The following is a 16,252-nucleotide window of genomic DNA, read 5'->3' on the forward strand; positions in this document are numbered from 1 at the left end:
CTGTCCATCAGCTGTGGTCAAAGGGGGGCCTCCTTCACATGTTCAGTTTCAAGGCCTTTGTTCTCACAGTTCACAGCTCTCAAACAGACTAAACTACATATCTAAAACTAAAAATGAACAACCTACCAAGCAACAGTTAAGCAAATTCATTTATGCCACCTGAAGAACAAGGACTTGCTCTATCTTCACCAGGGATGAGTTGTATACAAAATTTCCTGTTTACTCTTCTCTATTTGCTGTCTTGTCTACTGGGTTTTTTTGTGGGGTTGTGCAATGCCTTGTCTGTTCGGATTATTTAGCATTTATTTTCTATTCCTTGAATAAACGATTTACATCAAACATTTACCTTCGTTTTTTGAAACTCATTTCTTTGGGAGACGTGAGTGAAAAGCTCTTGGCCATCTTTTTAAGGGGGTTTAAATTTAGGTCTGCTTGTATATACATTCTTGGTATATGCCTCTACAGCACATATATCTATGCATATCTATGTTTTATTTTGTTATTTTAAATAGGCAAAGAAATGGTAAATGATAGGTAAACTGCAGCATTTCATTATAATGTAGTTATAATATGAATCATGATCTTTTAATATTCATCTTTATGTAAATCATTCCAAACAGTTGTACAGCAGCATATTAAATGCTAATGCAGTAGATTTCTGGCAAGAATGCAAAAGGCAATGCAATTATTTCACTACATCTTTTTATTATTATTATTACTTTTTAAAATGCAAAACACAAAAAATATAGATCTATATCTAATATATCTATATCTATATCTATATAGATATAGATAGATAGATAGATATTATATCAATTATACATGCCAACCTAAGCTATGTACATGTCTGTCACAAACAATAAGTAATAAAAGTGAAAAGAAAAAGAGAAATGGAAGAGGGAGGGATAGAAGAAGAAAAGAGAAGTGTAAGGAGTAATAATTTAGTTACTAAAATAGTCTAAAAACCCTTTCCAAATTGCACCAAACTTTTTAAAGCAGTTAAGCCTGCTAAGCATGACTCTCCATAGATTCCAGCTATAATCTCACTGTGCCAGATTTTGATCTTTGGAGATGTGCTACATTTTCAATGCAGTAACATAATCCTGTGTGTTACTAATAAAGTATGCTTTAAGAATGTAATCTGGGAAGGATTCAGTTTGAATTCCTTATTCATATAACCAAGAACACACATATTTACCAAAGGTATCAGTGCTGTATTCAACACTATGTAAATTCTAATTCTAATTTATTTCCAAAAAGAACTGATAATAGGGCATAACCAAAACATGTAAACAAGAGTTTCTTGCAATGCATCACATCTCCAGCATATATCTACTCACAGTATATTTAATTTTTTAAGGTTTGAGTGAAATCAATGCAAAAAAATCTTTTGCTGTATAAAATGAAGTCTAAGATCAATTGTTGATGTTCAAATATTGTGAATTGCTGATTTCTACTGAGATTCTGTCATGTGAATACCTAGTTCTTCATTCTACTTATGTCTTAAATAGTCTGTATCAAGTCTGCTATGTGACCTAATATATTCAAAGAGGCACAGAATAGGGAAGAGAAGCAGATTTCAAGGCAAAAAAGTGTGTATATATAAATGTAGCAAATACTTCAGATATAGAATATGTCTATCTACATATATATTTTTTTGAAGTATGGGGCCTACAAACTGATGTGAAGAAAGCAGATGGATAATGATATTGTACATGTGGAATAGTTTCTAGTTGGAAAAATATATTACATCCTTTTCTGAGTTATGTGATGAATTTGACCTTTCTAAAACAGTTACATGGGAATATATGTGGTTGTATCAAGTATTAGAAGGTCAGTTCAGGCCTGAGGCTTTAGGTGTAGCAAATACTCCAGATATAGAGTATACATATCTCCATAGATACCTATATATAATACATATATATAAGGTGGATTCTGTTATATACAAATCTACATAGAAACCAAGCTTCCTCCAGTAAGACTTGTGGGCCCCCTCTGTTTCCAAATCAGTTTCTGAGAGGAGTTTTAAAATGCTGACAAGAAGTTTTTTCACCAAGTTGCACTGGGATTACCATTATTGGACCCCTCAGGCCCCCTGAGATATGGATGTTGTATCTTCTGGACCTCCCCTCCAAGTCAAGAAATTTGTCCCATCAGCCCCTGCAGCTCCTTGCTGTGAGAGCCCGTCTGTCTGGTCATTTTTATACTTCAGTCTTCACAGTCAGAAACTCTGCCCCCAACTCCCTGAACCTGCTTTCACAGGGCATCCAACAAAGCTTGAACAATCATAACAAATTCCTGGCTCTTCACTGTACATTTGATGCTTGGTATCTCTCTAGCCATGCCATGATTCAGAGAAGCCAAGTCCTTCATATTCCTCTCAGATCTTCCCTCATAGGCTTCCATCATAGAAGCCATGGGACTCCTTGATTTTTGTGCTTTTTGACAGCCCCCAGCACTGGAGGGGAGTGAGAGTTTTTCCTAGTCATAGATGAGGATCTAAGGATTATCCATGTGTAATAACTCTTTTATCAGAGTTTAAAGAACTTTAACAACTATAAGTGGAAGTAAATATCACAAAATTGCCAGATTCTGTCACACTTTCATCTGTTTCACTCTACAGCACCCCTGGCTTTTCCCTTTTTGTTACATTTTACTGAATCCTTTAAACAAAACCTGTCAGATGCTTTCATACTCCTGTGTAATAGGTGGATTGGCTACATTGCTTAGACTTATCTATATTATACCTAATTTGTTCTTTCAAGAATACTGTGACAGGAATTCAGATTTTTTAAAATTCATATGTATTTTCCCCTTCCTGTAATAGTTTTGAGGGTTAGAAACTACTTTTTCACAGCAGGACATAAAAAGTTTAAACCAAGACACATGCTCCCTCCATATAAGTCATTCTGCAGAAATTATGCAATATATATTATATATTATTTTTGCCATTCAGGTGTGGGTAAGTTTCATTAGCAGTAATTGAAGTGTCACTTGTAAATCCTTCCATATATTGATGGGATAATAGAAATCAGTGGTAAAGATGAGACAGCATAAAACAAACACAGTTTCATATATTAAAATTAAAAACCTATTGCTTTCTTATTTTCATTCCTCTCAATTTGTCCAGAAGCTCAGAAACATGGAAATGTTCATGTTAGTCTATCTATTTTCTATGTTCTACCTCAGGAACAACAGGAACAAAATTATAACATATGACAACCTGTACTGAATGTTGGTCTCCCTGGATTAATAGATAAGCAGTTTCTCAAGGTAGTGCAAATGCCCATTTTTCTATCATTTTGCAAGCATTGGGTGATATTAAGTGACTGGAAATTGTTCATACAAATTGACTTTTAAACTAAATACAATCAATATTTTTCGGAATAACAGCATGCAAATTCGTTTAGTATCTTGTTGATTTACTATATGTTTTTGTGTAATTTTTTTATTATAAATATAATTTTTGCTGTCAAAGACCTACCGCTTGGTTAAGGCTGAAGGCAGATGTGTGCACATCACGGGATCTCAAACCTACTTCTACAAGCTTTCAGAAAGTGTGGATTCAGATCTGAAGTTTATGGCTGATCAAAACTCACTGATGATTTTAAGTCAAATGGTAGAGAATCATAGTACCTATTTGAGAGAGAGACAGAGAAGTATGTTGTGATGGCCAGCTCTAAACACACTTTGTGAGTCTGCATAATCAGTGGGACAGAATTTTGACATATGTCTGTATGTGTACAAATAGAAAGATGCACTTCTTGGTAATCGGGTTTAAAGAGAAAACTATAAGAGAACACAATTCTGTTCAACTGACATTACTATTGCCAATAAAAACAGGGGTTAAAGGGCTGTGTATGAGTTGTTTAGCATTTTCTTTCAAATGAAAGTTTCCCCAAACTGGTTTTGTTCCAAAGCAGTTTGAGTGACTTAGCATTTAATCAGTACACAGAAGATGGGTATGTGCTGCAATAGAGTGAATGTAAATAATGTTTGCCCCATGAAGTAATTTTCAGGAAGCATCTTTGAATTTGAGAGAATATTATGTTTGAGTTTTATGCTCTCTGTGGTTTGTTCGAAATATGCTGCCTGTGAAACTGCTATTGCATCTAAAAAGCATTATGCTTCAGTGCTATGAACAGGTTCTAAGACCTGTGGCTTTGCATTTTTGTTTGTTTTGTTTTTAAATTAATTTAACAAAAACAGGTAAGAAAGTGAATGTGTCTGAGGACTGGAGTAAGAATACTGTCCTCTTTTTCCTTTAAATCATGAATAGATCTGAATAAATCTGAAGCGATGGAAAGATAGGTAATAGGGTATGGAGCCTTTCACTTCCCACTGTTCAACTTTTACCAACGCTCTGATTTTCAGATTTGTAGTAATTGAAAGACTTTAGTATGGATTAGTGGTTTTCAGACAGGTACATGTACCCCCCAGGGATGTTGTGCTTTTTTGAGGGGTACATACTTAAATTTAATTATGGTGGTGTAGCTTCCGATTGGTTGGAATGTGTGTTGTGGCATTGCTGCATGTTGACATTGGTGTCACCACACTTTCTAAGCAATGGGCATGCAGAGATGCATCAGGTACAGGACCGCCAACTGTAAGTAAATTTACTGACTTTCAGTAAAATAAAGAAAAAATCAGGCTAAAAACAGCTGTCACAAAGTCCCTTGTCAGTAAAAACTGACTAAGCACCTGCAGCTTGAGTGGCTGGGATGTGGGGGAGCAGGACTGGTGAGCTTAAGACTAGAGAGGTGGGCTGGATGGGGCAGCATGGTGCAGGGTGCAGTCAGTACAGACACTGTAAATAATCATGCTAAAAATGCCTATCTATAAATTCCATAAGAAAATCATGCTGTCCATAAGTCACAAAGCAAAAACAGCTCTGCAAAATCAGCTTCATAAAAGCACGGAGCTCTTTGAAGCTCTGTGGTCAGAGAACAAGCTGGAGATGCTGTTGTGCCACCTGGCATCCACATGGGAGTGCAGCAATCTGGAGGTAGCTCTTATCAGGGCTTTGTGTCACTTTCCCCAACATCCCTAGTCATGTTCTGGTACTGCCTCCCATCTACCTGTAACACTGCTGGCTGGCAGGCAAGTAGGCAGTCCTTCTTTTTGGGGTCCAGACTGGTATGGTGGAGTGGACTCATAAGGGTAAGGCTGCAGGGTGAGATGGTGGGGGGCAGTCAGGTATACCAGAGTTGGGACCGAGTTGGGGACCCCTGGGATGAGGGCAGCACAGTGTAAAACCATTGCTGTAGTGAAGTACGGTTGCCAAAATTATTTATTTATTTTTACTAATAATCTCCAGTTTCTAGTACTACGGTTTGAATCTGTCCATTGTCTAGGGTGTGGCACAATGGTTACATTTACACTATGTAAGACATATATCAGTAAAACACTTCAGTTAAAAAGTATGGTCTTCAAGAAAAACTTTGCTGAGTGTCAGTTAAAAAAAACAGTTGTCCTGGGTTGGCAACTCTGGTTGATACCTACTGCATCCCCTTCCCCCTCCTCCCTCTCTTGGGAAGCAGCTAGAAAACAAGGTGATCAGGAACAGCCAGCATGGATTCACCAAGAGCAAGTCATGCCTGACCAGCCCCATTTCCTTCTGTGATAAGGTAAAAGGCTCTGTGGATGAGGAGAGGACAATGACTATGATATAACTTAAGTTCAGGAAGGTTTTTGCTAACAAGCTATGGAAACCCTGCTCAAAAATAGATTTTTTTGTCAAACTGGATGGGCAGTGAAGCAGATGGAGGTGACAGATTAATGGCCTCCCCAAGGAAGCGTACTTACACCGCTACTATATAACATCTATATAAATGGCAAACCAATCCATTTAGGATAAAAACAGTCGATCTATATAGATGATCTCTGCATAACAGCCCAAAACACTGTCTTTGACCATATTGAAAAATCCCTAAGCAAGGTACTAATTGGCCTAACTTCATACTACATGGGAAACCAATTACGTGCCAACCGAGAAAAAAAAACCAAGTATGAGCCTTCCATCTGAAAAACCATGAGGCCAACCACCATTCAACAGTACATGGCCTGGGACCACACTATCCCACTGTCAAACCCATTTTACCTTGGCGTCACCCTTGATCAGACCCTCTCATACAAAGAACACATCATGAAGACAAAAGCAAAAGTGAGCACTTGTAACAACATTATATATAAGCTAACCAACTCAAAATAGGGAACTAGCCCCTCAGCCATCCAAACCACTGTTCTGGCTCTCAGCTTCTCCTCTGCCAAGTATGCATGCTCTGTATGGGAGAGAGCTGTACATGCCAACTATCATGACCCCATCCTGAATGATTGCTGCTGATGTAGCACAGGATATCTGAAGCCTACCAGCCTAAACATTTTGAAACTGCTGGCTGGCATCGCTCTTCCTGACATCGTAAGAATAGTGGCCAGCAGGATAAAATGGTTGAGGCAAACTGAAGATGTGAGATACCAGCTACATGACCATCGTGTAGCGTACAAATGTCTGAACTCATGCAGGAGCTTCCTTACCAGCACCTAGCCTCTCCACGCTACACCCAAGGAGATGCAACTACAGATGTGGAACAATAGGCTGAAGAAAATACCTGACAGCAAAAAAAATGGACATTCCACCAGCTGAGTCTTAGCCACCAGGGGCTTATGAACCATACCAAAGGTGACAATATTTCATCCACCTATGCACTTGAATTGGACGCTCCAAGGAACTAATGAAGAAGTGGGGCTATATCATTGGCTCAACCACCTGTGACTGTGGGACAGAGAATCAGCAGCTGCTGCAGTGCCCACTGCTTGAAGTCACATGTACAATGAAAGACCTTACCAAGTACAACAAATGAGCACAAGCATGTATAACAAATGGTCAAATGTGGTATACAGACATGAGAAGAAGAACAAGCTAAGGAAATACAGACTTCATGGAAGTACTATAAGGTGGATAAATAACTGGTTGAATTGCTGTACTCAGTGAACAGTCCTCAGTGGCTCAATGTCTATTTGGGAAGAGGTAGCAAATGGGGCTCTTCAGGGGTCTGTCCTGGGTCTGGTATTGTTTAATATGTTCATTAATGGTTTGGATGATGGGATCAAGTGCATGCCTATCAAATTGGTGGATGACACCAAGTTAGTTGCTATTTCAGACACTCTGGAGGCTAGGGATAGGCTCCAGAATGACCTGGATAGACTGGAGTCTGCAGTCAATCAAATGAGATTCAACAAGGACAAGTGCAAAGTCCTGTACTTAGGGCAGAATAACCACATGCACAAATGGAGACTGGGAGATGACTGGCTAGCTGCAGCACTGCATAGAAGAACCTGGAGGTTATGATCATATGTAAGCTGAATATGAGCCAACAGTGTGTTCTTTAAAAAAACAAACAAACAAAAACAACAGCATACTGGGTTGTATTAACAGGTGTATCACTTGCAAATCAAGGGAAGTGATTCTTCTGCTCTATTCAGAACTGGTGAGGCCTTACCTGGAGTATTGTGTCCAGTTTTGGGCCCCTCACTTCAAGAAGAATGTGGAGAGGTTGGAAAGAGTCCAGTGTAGAGGAAAAAATATTAGGAGCCTGGGAGACAAGACTTATAAAGAAAAGCTGAAATAAGTTGGGTTATTTAGTCTGGACAAGAGAAGCCTGGGGGGTGGGGGGCGGGATTTGATAGCAGTCTTCAAATACCTGCAGGGTGATTATAGAGGGGATGGTGATGGGCTTTTCTCTGTGGATGTAGGAGACAGGACTAGGAGCAATGGCTGCAAGCTGCAGCAAGGGAAATTTAGGTTAGAAATTAGGAGGAAATCCCTGATTATTGGGTGGTCAAGCATTGGAACAGGGTGCCTAGAGAAGTTGCAGAATCTTCATCCTTGGAAGTTTTCACGAGTAGGTTAAACAAGACACTTGGCTGGGATGGCTTAATCAGGGAAGAGCCTTGATCAGGGGCCTAGATTAGATGACTTTGTGAGGTCCCTTCCTGCCCTACTTTCCTATGATCTTATTATCCTAAGCATGGCATTCCAAGAGACAGTATGGGGAGGCAGCAGGCATCAGTTCCTGATGTGGCAGCATGTCTCCTGAGATGCCACACTTTTGGACACTCTGGCCACATCCAGACAAGCACAGCCACATTCAGGTGCTCTTCGTGCTGCAAGGGATCAACATGGAGTTGTTTTTTTTTGACCCCTAGATATCATGGGGTCAAAAAAAACTTTTCAAAAAAAAGTGGAACAGTGCATGCGGAGGCAGTGTGTGCTGCTCAAAACTGGAGCCAAGCTGGCCAGAGCTGTGCTCTGGCTGATGTCCAGGCTCCAAGCAACAGGATCACTGATGCTGCAGCCCCAAGAGGCCCCCAGGACTCTAGGTAAGGCTGCTGGGGCCAGTCCACTGCTGGCCCCAGCCTCCTTTACCCCAACCCTGGGTTACTCGCCATGTGCCAGAGGGCATGTGGCATTGGTGTTCCCTGGGGACAACTAGTGGCAGCACAAAGTGAGCCACTGCTAGTTGACCCTGGGGAGCTCATGCGGATGCAGCCTCTATGTCTCCAGGAGGTCTTGCTGTCTTGCAACCCTGGAATAACATTTTTTGCTAGATTCTCCCTTCCAAAAACAAGGTATGTCTTTTATTGGTGGTCGGTGTTATATGTGAGAAAATATGCTGTCTTCTAAAGCTTCAGTAAGGATATCTTCCATTCTAGGGGTAACTCAAGATGGCAGCCGTATCCCTCTTTTCATAACATGAAATATCAAACTACCACCTGACACTTCTTAAAAGCAAAATTGGAACAAAGCAAGTGGAATACCACTTGCTTCAGCCAAGATGCACGAATGTAAATAAGTGTTATTTTGTCATTATGCTTTTCAAGATGTTGATGTATATTCAAAGTCAAACTTGATGTGTGACTTTGGTAAAACGTCAAGCATGAGACCCCTGAGAGGTTATATTCTCTGCTAATGTAAGATTTGTAGTTTAAAAGAAACATTACTTCTTGACAGCTATGCAATTATCTTGTCAATGCCGTACTGTGTAGTTAAATGGTCAACAGTTAATATGAACATAAATAATACATGGCATTCTAGTTTTGTAAAATAAATTATTATTAATGCTTTTGGAAGTATTCCATACACACAGCAGTTTACTTTTATTTACCTTTAAATCAGCCTTGTATGACATTGAATAAATGTGCGCCTGTAAATACAAATAAGATTAAGGGTAGGAATTCTAAAATATTATGTTACATTTAAAACAATAAAAGTGAAGTAATTGTCAGTGTCCCCTTCATCATGGTAATCATTAAAAAATATTAAGGTTATTCACCATATGACCAGTCATCAGGCTGGAATGTATGTCTATGTATATGTTAGAATTTTATGTGTAAATCTGCATTTATCTAAAATCTATCCACGCTTTCCCATTGTACAGTATTTATGAAAACTGGAAAAAAAAACTTTCCAGTGAATCAAACCATATCATTTTGGACATAGCTAAACTCTTTAATCTTATGATAGTTATTCGTTCCCTCTTTTTCTCCCACTTTTCTCCTACTTGTTAATTTTTCTTATTTGTTTTGATTAAAATCAATTTCTGTAGTGTAGGAGTTATCACTTCCTTTGTATTTATACAGAACCTGGCACAAAGGGGAATTGGAACAGTACAAACAAGAAAGGAATATTATTATATTTTAATTTAATGTATGATTAGGTATATACTACAATATATTAAAATAATATAATATTCATTCAATAATATAACATGCATTCAAGTCACCCTTAGACTTGAAAGGAATGGAATTGTGCAAGCTGTAATTCAGTATAGGATTTTGACCAGATTTTTCTCTTGTTCATCATGTCTACCTAGCAGCAATGTCTAATTTCTCTGTTACCAGTACAGTAAAAGCTCTGTTATCCATGGGGAATGAGGTATGCCAGTTAATCAAATATGCTGCATCTGGTGCACCAGGGCTTTCACTCCCTGGCGTCAGTGTGCTGGGGGAGAGGGAGGGGAGTCCTGCACAGGCTGCTTTGCCCCGAGCCATGGTTCAGGAGGAAGAGGTGGGACTCAGCTCACGGTGGAGTGGGACTTCCAGTTTCGCTTTTGCCATGTCCCTCAGAAGGAAGATTTGTATTGACAGATGCCGATTAGTGGAGCATTCCGGATGGTAAGGTGCTGGATAACATGGCTTTTCATTTTCTGTTTGCAAAGTATTTTTCCTCTCCTGATTAGTAAACCTGAAAATCCATGTTCTTGATAGTTTTCTTAAAACTCTTTGTGAAGATGAGAAGAGGCATGTAAAAGTACACTTCCGTTCTTCTGGTTTCAGCGCACCTCTGGTACAATTAGAGTATCCTGAAGACTATCTGCACTGATAGTAACTGATGATATCATCAAGGGGGCATTAGAGCACCCAGGGAAGCCACAGCCCTATATAGGGGCAGGAAGACAAAGGAATCTCCATGATACTTCTATGTCTTCTCTTATTTAGTGGAAATCCTACAGTGTGCTGAATCTGCCAGATTTATACTTTGGTGTAAAAGGCTGGAGAATAGTCCAGGATTTAAGCAGTTTTTCTGAAAATTGTTTGTGCAACATTTTAAGCACTGGTCCCTGAAGGAAAGAGATCCTTTTTCTAGAAGCATGGTTCAGTGAAGAATTAACTGGAGAGCTCACATATAAAATTATAATGTAATACATAGTGTGGATTTTTTTTTTAATTTCATCCCCAGTAAGAGATGTATTTTAGAATTCACAAAATTTTAATAATGAGCGAAGTGGGAAAAAAGGTTATGCACTGTAAATAGTAATTTGGGTGTTAAATTTCGGTGGTAAAATGCTTTTTTGTCTCTATTTTTTCATTAGTCGTTGTGAAAACATTGACGTGAAAAAATTCTATAGTTTCTGAGGCACTTCAATTACTACACTGTCATTATATGGACTGTAGCAAATTTCTGAGGCATGACAATATGGTAACTTTTGCAAAACATGTAGTTACTAATAGTTCTTTAGACGGAATTAAAAGGAGAATAAAAAAGAGTGTTGTGGGGGCAGGGGAGGAAGAGGAGGTGTTGCAGATACATATTCTGGGAAGGCAACAATGTGAAAAATAGAGCTGGTCAGGATTTTTTTTTGCCATTTTTTCCTAGGAAAATCCCAATTCCTCATGAACAGAACTTTTCCAGAAAGAGTCAATTTAAATGAAACTCCTGATTCAGGAAAATAGACAATAAACAACTTTGGAACTGTGTATGATTTAACACTAAAAGTCCTATTATTCAGTTTTAAATTACTTTCATTTTCAAATTTTCTGTTTATTTATACTGAAAAAGGGATTTCAAAATGTAAAATGAAACCATGCCTGTTTAACTGATCTGATATTTTTGGATTATTGGTAAAAAAAAAAAAGAGAGAGAGAGAGAGAGAGAGATTATGGCTTTTTTTCTCCCTGATTTGGGGAAAAAAATAGTTTTGAAATGGAAAATCTGTTTCTCGTCCCTGCTGTACTGTAAGTTTGCTACTATTAAAGCTTTGGAGACAATACCAACTCTTTACCAGGTTATAACAAGTGTCAGGGAGGCAAGAATAGCTTGACATTTTCCTTTCAATAAATAAAAATGTTTTCTTTACTGAAATGAGTAAAGGTTGTATTTTTATCCTTTCTTGTGCTCTATTAACCACCACATTAGTTGCGTCCCACTGAGATACTGAGTCAAAAATTATTTATTTAAATGTAGGAGGAAAAAAAGTTTTTAATTAATTTAAAGTAGTACAGTGACCTGCACAGTGTGTGTTTTGTTTTTGTTTCCTTGCAAAATATTCCTGAATATAGCTGCATATTTTTAATTGGAGGACTTTTAAAATATATGTTAAATATCTTAGGAATGAGAACTGAATCCATCTGTAGCAGCAGAATTGACTTTTCCCATATCTACTATCTTTACTTTTTTGTAACAAAGACATATACATGATTTCACAGATAAACAGGTGTACTTTAATACCACCTGTGGAGTTTTCCTTTGATGTTTGAAAGTCTGATTTTTACTCTTACCTCTCTGATTGCCTGATTTGGGTACTTCCGAATTATAATCTGACTCTCGCCCACAACATCTTGATTTAATATGATATCAGTCAAATGTTTTTTTTCTTACAGTTTTTATCAGATAACATTCATACAGCCTGAGAATCTTTCAAACAGTTTTGCTTACATTTATTTTTTTCCTTTACTTTCAAGAACAATTTGCTGCAATTATTTAACACCGAAACAACATGTATAAAACCAGGTAAAATCAACTTTTAGAACTGTGTGTGTGTGTGTGTGTGTGTGTGCGCGTGTGTGTGTGTATATATGTATATATGTATATATATGTGTGTGTGTATATATATATATATATATATATATTGTATCAAACTGAAATACTTCTTTCAGTCTCTAGCTTCTTTTTCCTCTCAGATCATGGAGTACAATTGCCCCTAATTAAATTTCCACAAAGCCGAGAAAACAGAACAGTATAAGAATGAACTTGACCTTAATTGACTCCAATGTAAATCTGCAGCTTTCTTTCTTGCTGCTTCTGCCTTTGGTTTTCTCCTTTTCCAGATGACTCAAGAGTCACTACTTCTTCAAAGATCCCAGTTTTTCCCCTCCAGTTGAATTCCCCACTTCCAGACTGAACCAGCTCCCAGAATCTCCCTATCACCATCTATGCCCAGTGGCTCCTCTCCCTCCGGGCCTCCTCTCCGTTCTCCCTCTTCCAGCATGCCATGCCGAGTGGCACCGCCCTCTTTTAACGTCAAAGCATAGCTGCTATGGAAGCAGCATACTCTGGGTGTGATCTCTGTTTTTATTCCCCCAATCTCTTTTTTAGCCAGTCCCTCTTCACACCATCCAATTAATTGCTGTTAGATGTGTTCCAGCAGTAAAACATTTTGCTTTGGAAACTGGGCTGCTGCTACAAGTTCATTTATGCTTTCCTGTCACTTATCTCCAGAACAAAGCTGTTTGTAATTTTTTAATGTAAGATTGTTTTTCTGCTGTTGATGTAAAACAGTTTGTGGCTAGTCTGGTTGAGGTTTATTAAACTTTATAAAACATCTGGTGAAAGAGATATTTTCATGGTTTCTTTTAAAAGGAAAACAAAAAAACCCCCAAAAAGTTAAGAATGTACTTAAGTAAAACATGGCTTATAGGCAATGGGAGTCTTGGGTAGTTGGTACCAGGCTACAGAACCAGACCTCTGGCTGAAATGTTATCTGTATTGATACTGGCTGAAAATTACGGCCATGAGGGGTCACCCATTAAAAACAAATAAATAATTCAAAACCTAATCGATTTAGATGGCCTGAAATTTGAGGGTCATGTTTCTTGAGGGAGTCATTCATTGGTGTGTTGGTTGTAGCCATATTGATCTACCTTGGAGAACTCACAACACCAGCAGAGTCTCCCTATGCCTGACAGGGCATTTGTGCCTGAAAGCTTGCAAATAACTTTTTCCCAACTATTTAGTTGGTCTAATAAAAGATATCACTTCTACCCAAAGAACATTGCCATTCATTGGTTCAGAATGTTTTGACAAAATGTAGTCACTGGAAAGTGCTTTCATTGAAACTTTTCTTTAAAAGATATCAGCTTCAATTACATTTTTGTTGGGTAGATATCTCAAGTCCACTACTGAGTTACAGAAATGAAAGAGGAAGAAGGAGAGGGAGAAAGGGAAACCAAGTTTCCCTAGCATAGTGAGTCTGATTCTGGGATTCTCTCTAATTCCAAGTAGGGACTTAAACTTCATTCTTTCACATCCTTGTCAAGTGTTCTAACTGCCTGGACTTCTGGTAGTTCTGTGGACAGATGTATCCTGGAGAGTCCTATTGGAACTAGATGCCATTGGTTATCTAACTTTGTATTTCTACCTGGTTTTCTGGTTGGACAAACAAGCATGGTTCCCATGAATACTGTGGACATGTTACCTGGACTAGCACCACTACTTTATATCACCTACACTGTAATGCTGTGATTTCTTTCCAGGTGGTAGATGTCCATGTTACCTGATTGGAATACAAAGTGAGCTAACAAATGAAGGTTAACCCTTACAGTTCTTCAGATTAGAAGGTGTATTTTCCAGGCCAGGTGGGGAAAGTTTCACTTTGCATGTTTTCTGTTCTGTTGCTTCTAACTGTCATGACTCAGTGGGAAAAGTGTCATGACCTTTTCCTCTAGTCTTTCTCTGGGTATACTTTCCAAATAGAATGGAATGTGGAACTCTTAGATTGTCTCACTTTTTAGACTCATTTACCAAGCTATAATGCATTCTATTGCACTGTCAAAATTGCAGTGGAGGAATAACATGTACCCTCTTGCAGTTTCTCACAAATACACAAGAGAGATTTTTCTACTGGCTGATTAGATGAATTCTAAAAATATATATATTAACTATTCGCTCAAAGGTATATAGTAAGCAGATAAAAGTTAAAACTACAACAGACCTGAATGCCTGAGTTTTGCCTGAAGCTTATCACTTTTGTTAAATTAAGCAAGTGTAGCTGACTCAGAAGCATTCCAACTGCCCCAGTCCTGTCCCTTGCTCTGATAAGAACCATCACCATGTCTTCTCCTGAGCAGCTTGCAATCACTTACCTCTCGCAACTGCTTACGGATCCCTAAGCTTGCAAACAGCTATGTAATATCTAGCTGGTATGTCAGAAAAACATATTTCCATTTTATAGCCCAGTCATTGTTCCCTTGAAGTTTTTTAATCAGAGCTGTTTTATTTCTAACAATTATTTAATTTATTGCTTGTACTTTCTAACATATTCTTTTTAACTTAACTCTGTATAGTCAAAATAAAATCAAGACAGTAAACTGAAATAATAATATTCAGGAAAATAATACAGGTACCAGCAATACCCTATACAGGATTTTGGTGTACTAATCATATCATGGCACATTGGCATTAAATTATTATTATTATTTGTGTGATACACAAATACACATACACTTTTTTAAAATAAACTTTTCTTGTTTTAAAAAAAAGGATATTTTGTTCTTGATTATTTTCTTTTCATCATCACCATCACAACAACCATTGCTGAAACTCAAAATTAAATGCTCACATTTTTGGTACATTCAATATCTCTTATTTCCTTTTTGTTGCAAAAACAGTATCATACTTGCTACTGAGTAATTACAAGCAGAATTATACATACATTTCCCCCATCTGGACCTTAGCAACTTGTTGTTCCAGAAATGTAATTTATGCATTGCAATTAATAATGAGCCATTGTTTGTCTTATAATCTCTGTTTGCAGAGCATTGCACTATAAAATCTGGCTGTTAAAATGGGCCGTGGCTGAAACAAAGGGCACAAAGGTCTCAAAGTGTGTTTTTTTTTCCTACAAAATTTACAGAAATTATCAGTTAATTTTAAGACAAAATAGAAGAAAAATGGAGACTCTGTAGTTTCCAACACACTATTCATCTTTAAAGCAGCTTTTCTTTTTTGATGGAAATGTTGCAGGTCATTACTCCAAAATGCCATCTAGACCCTTTGGGAATTTTATGACAAATCTTCATGTACGTATAGTATATAAATGAGTTATTTTGTACATACCCTTATATTTTTCCATCAAAAATCCCATACCATATTCTCCTTTATGAACATTGCTGTGTGTAAAACAGCATACAATGGATGGTAGTGTTTCTCCTCAGCCACAGCAATCCCAGCTGAGTACAGTGTTCACAAAACCAAAACTTCTGCTGAAATGGACTCATCTCTGCCAGGCAGAGGACTTAAATAAGGGATAGTTAAACTTTTTAATGTGTACATGCAATGGCTAGGCCTTGTCTGTTCAGTTTTGTGTCACTTTTAGGCAGGGCATCCTATTGCATTAGTGATACTATTTGACTATAACAGTTTGTTAACCTGTGGAGGTTATAGGTGTGCTAATAGATATACAGTTTGTGGAGATGGGTCATTTTGCACAATATTCTAAACTTGCCGAGGTACAGTTGGCCTGTGCAACATTCAAGTTTCTCTTGAGCCTTATTTAAGTTACTGTGGGCATGTCTACATATGTGCTTTAATGTGCAGTAGCCCATTCTACTGTGCATTAAAGCAGTGCATAAAAACCTTGCTAATACACAATAGAATAGGCTACTGCTCATTAAGCATCACCTAAAAAGCATATTGGAGGTACTAAATTTAATCTGCATAAGGAAAAGTGCATTAATGCCCTGTAAAGTTGACATG

The 16,252-nt window shown here is 37.9% G+C and overlaps 1 protein-coding gene across 1 annotated transcript in view; it reads left to right on the forward strand.

Moving 5' to 3' along the window:
* Positions 1-16,252, forward strand: part of GRID1 (glutamate ionotropic receptor delta type subunit 1) — an 852,065-nt gene that overhangs the window by 556,730 nt on the left and 279,083 nt on the right. The gene's annotated exons all lie outside the window — the stretch shown is intronic.

The sequence above is a fragment of the Alligator sinensis genome, unplaced genomic scaffold (assembly GCF_000455745.1).
Source record: "Alligator sinensis unplaced genomic scaffold, ASM45574v1 scaffold94_1, whole genome shotgun sequence".
In the NCBI taxonomy this organism is placed as follows: domain Eukaryota; kingdom Metazoa; phylum Chordata; order Crocodylia; family Alligatoridae; genus Alligator; species Alligator sinensis.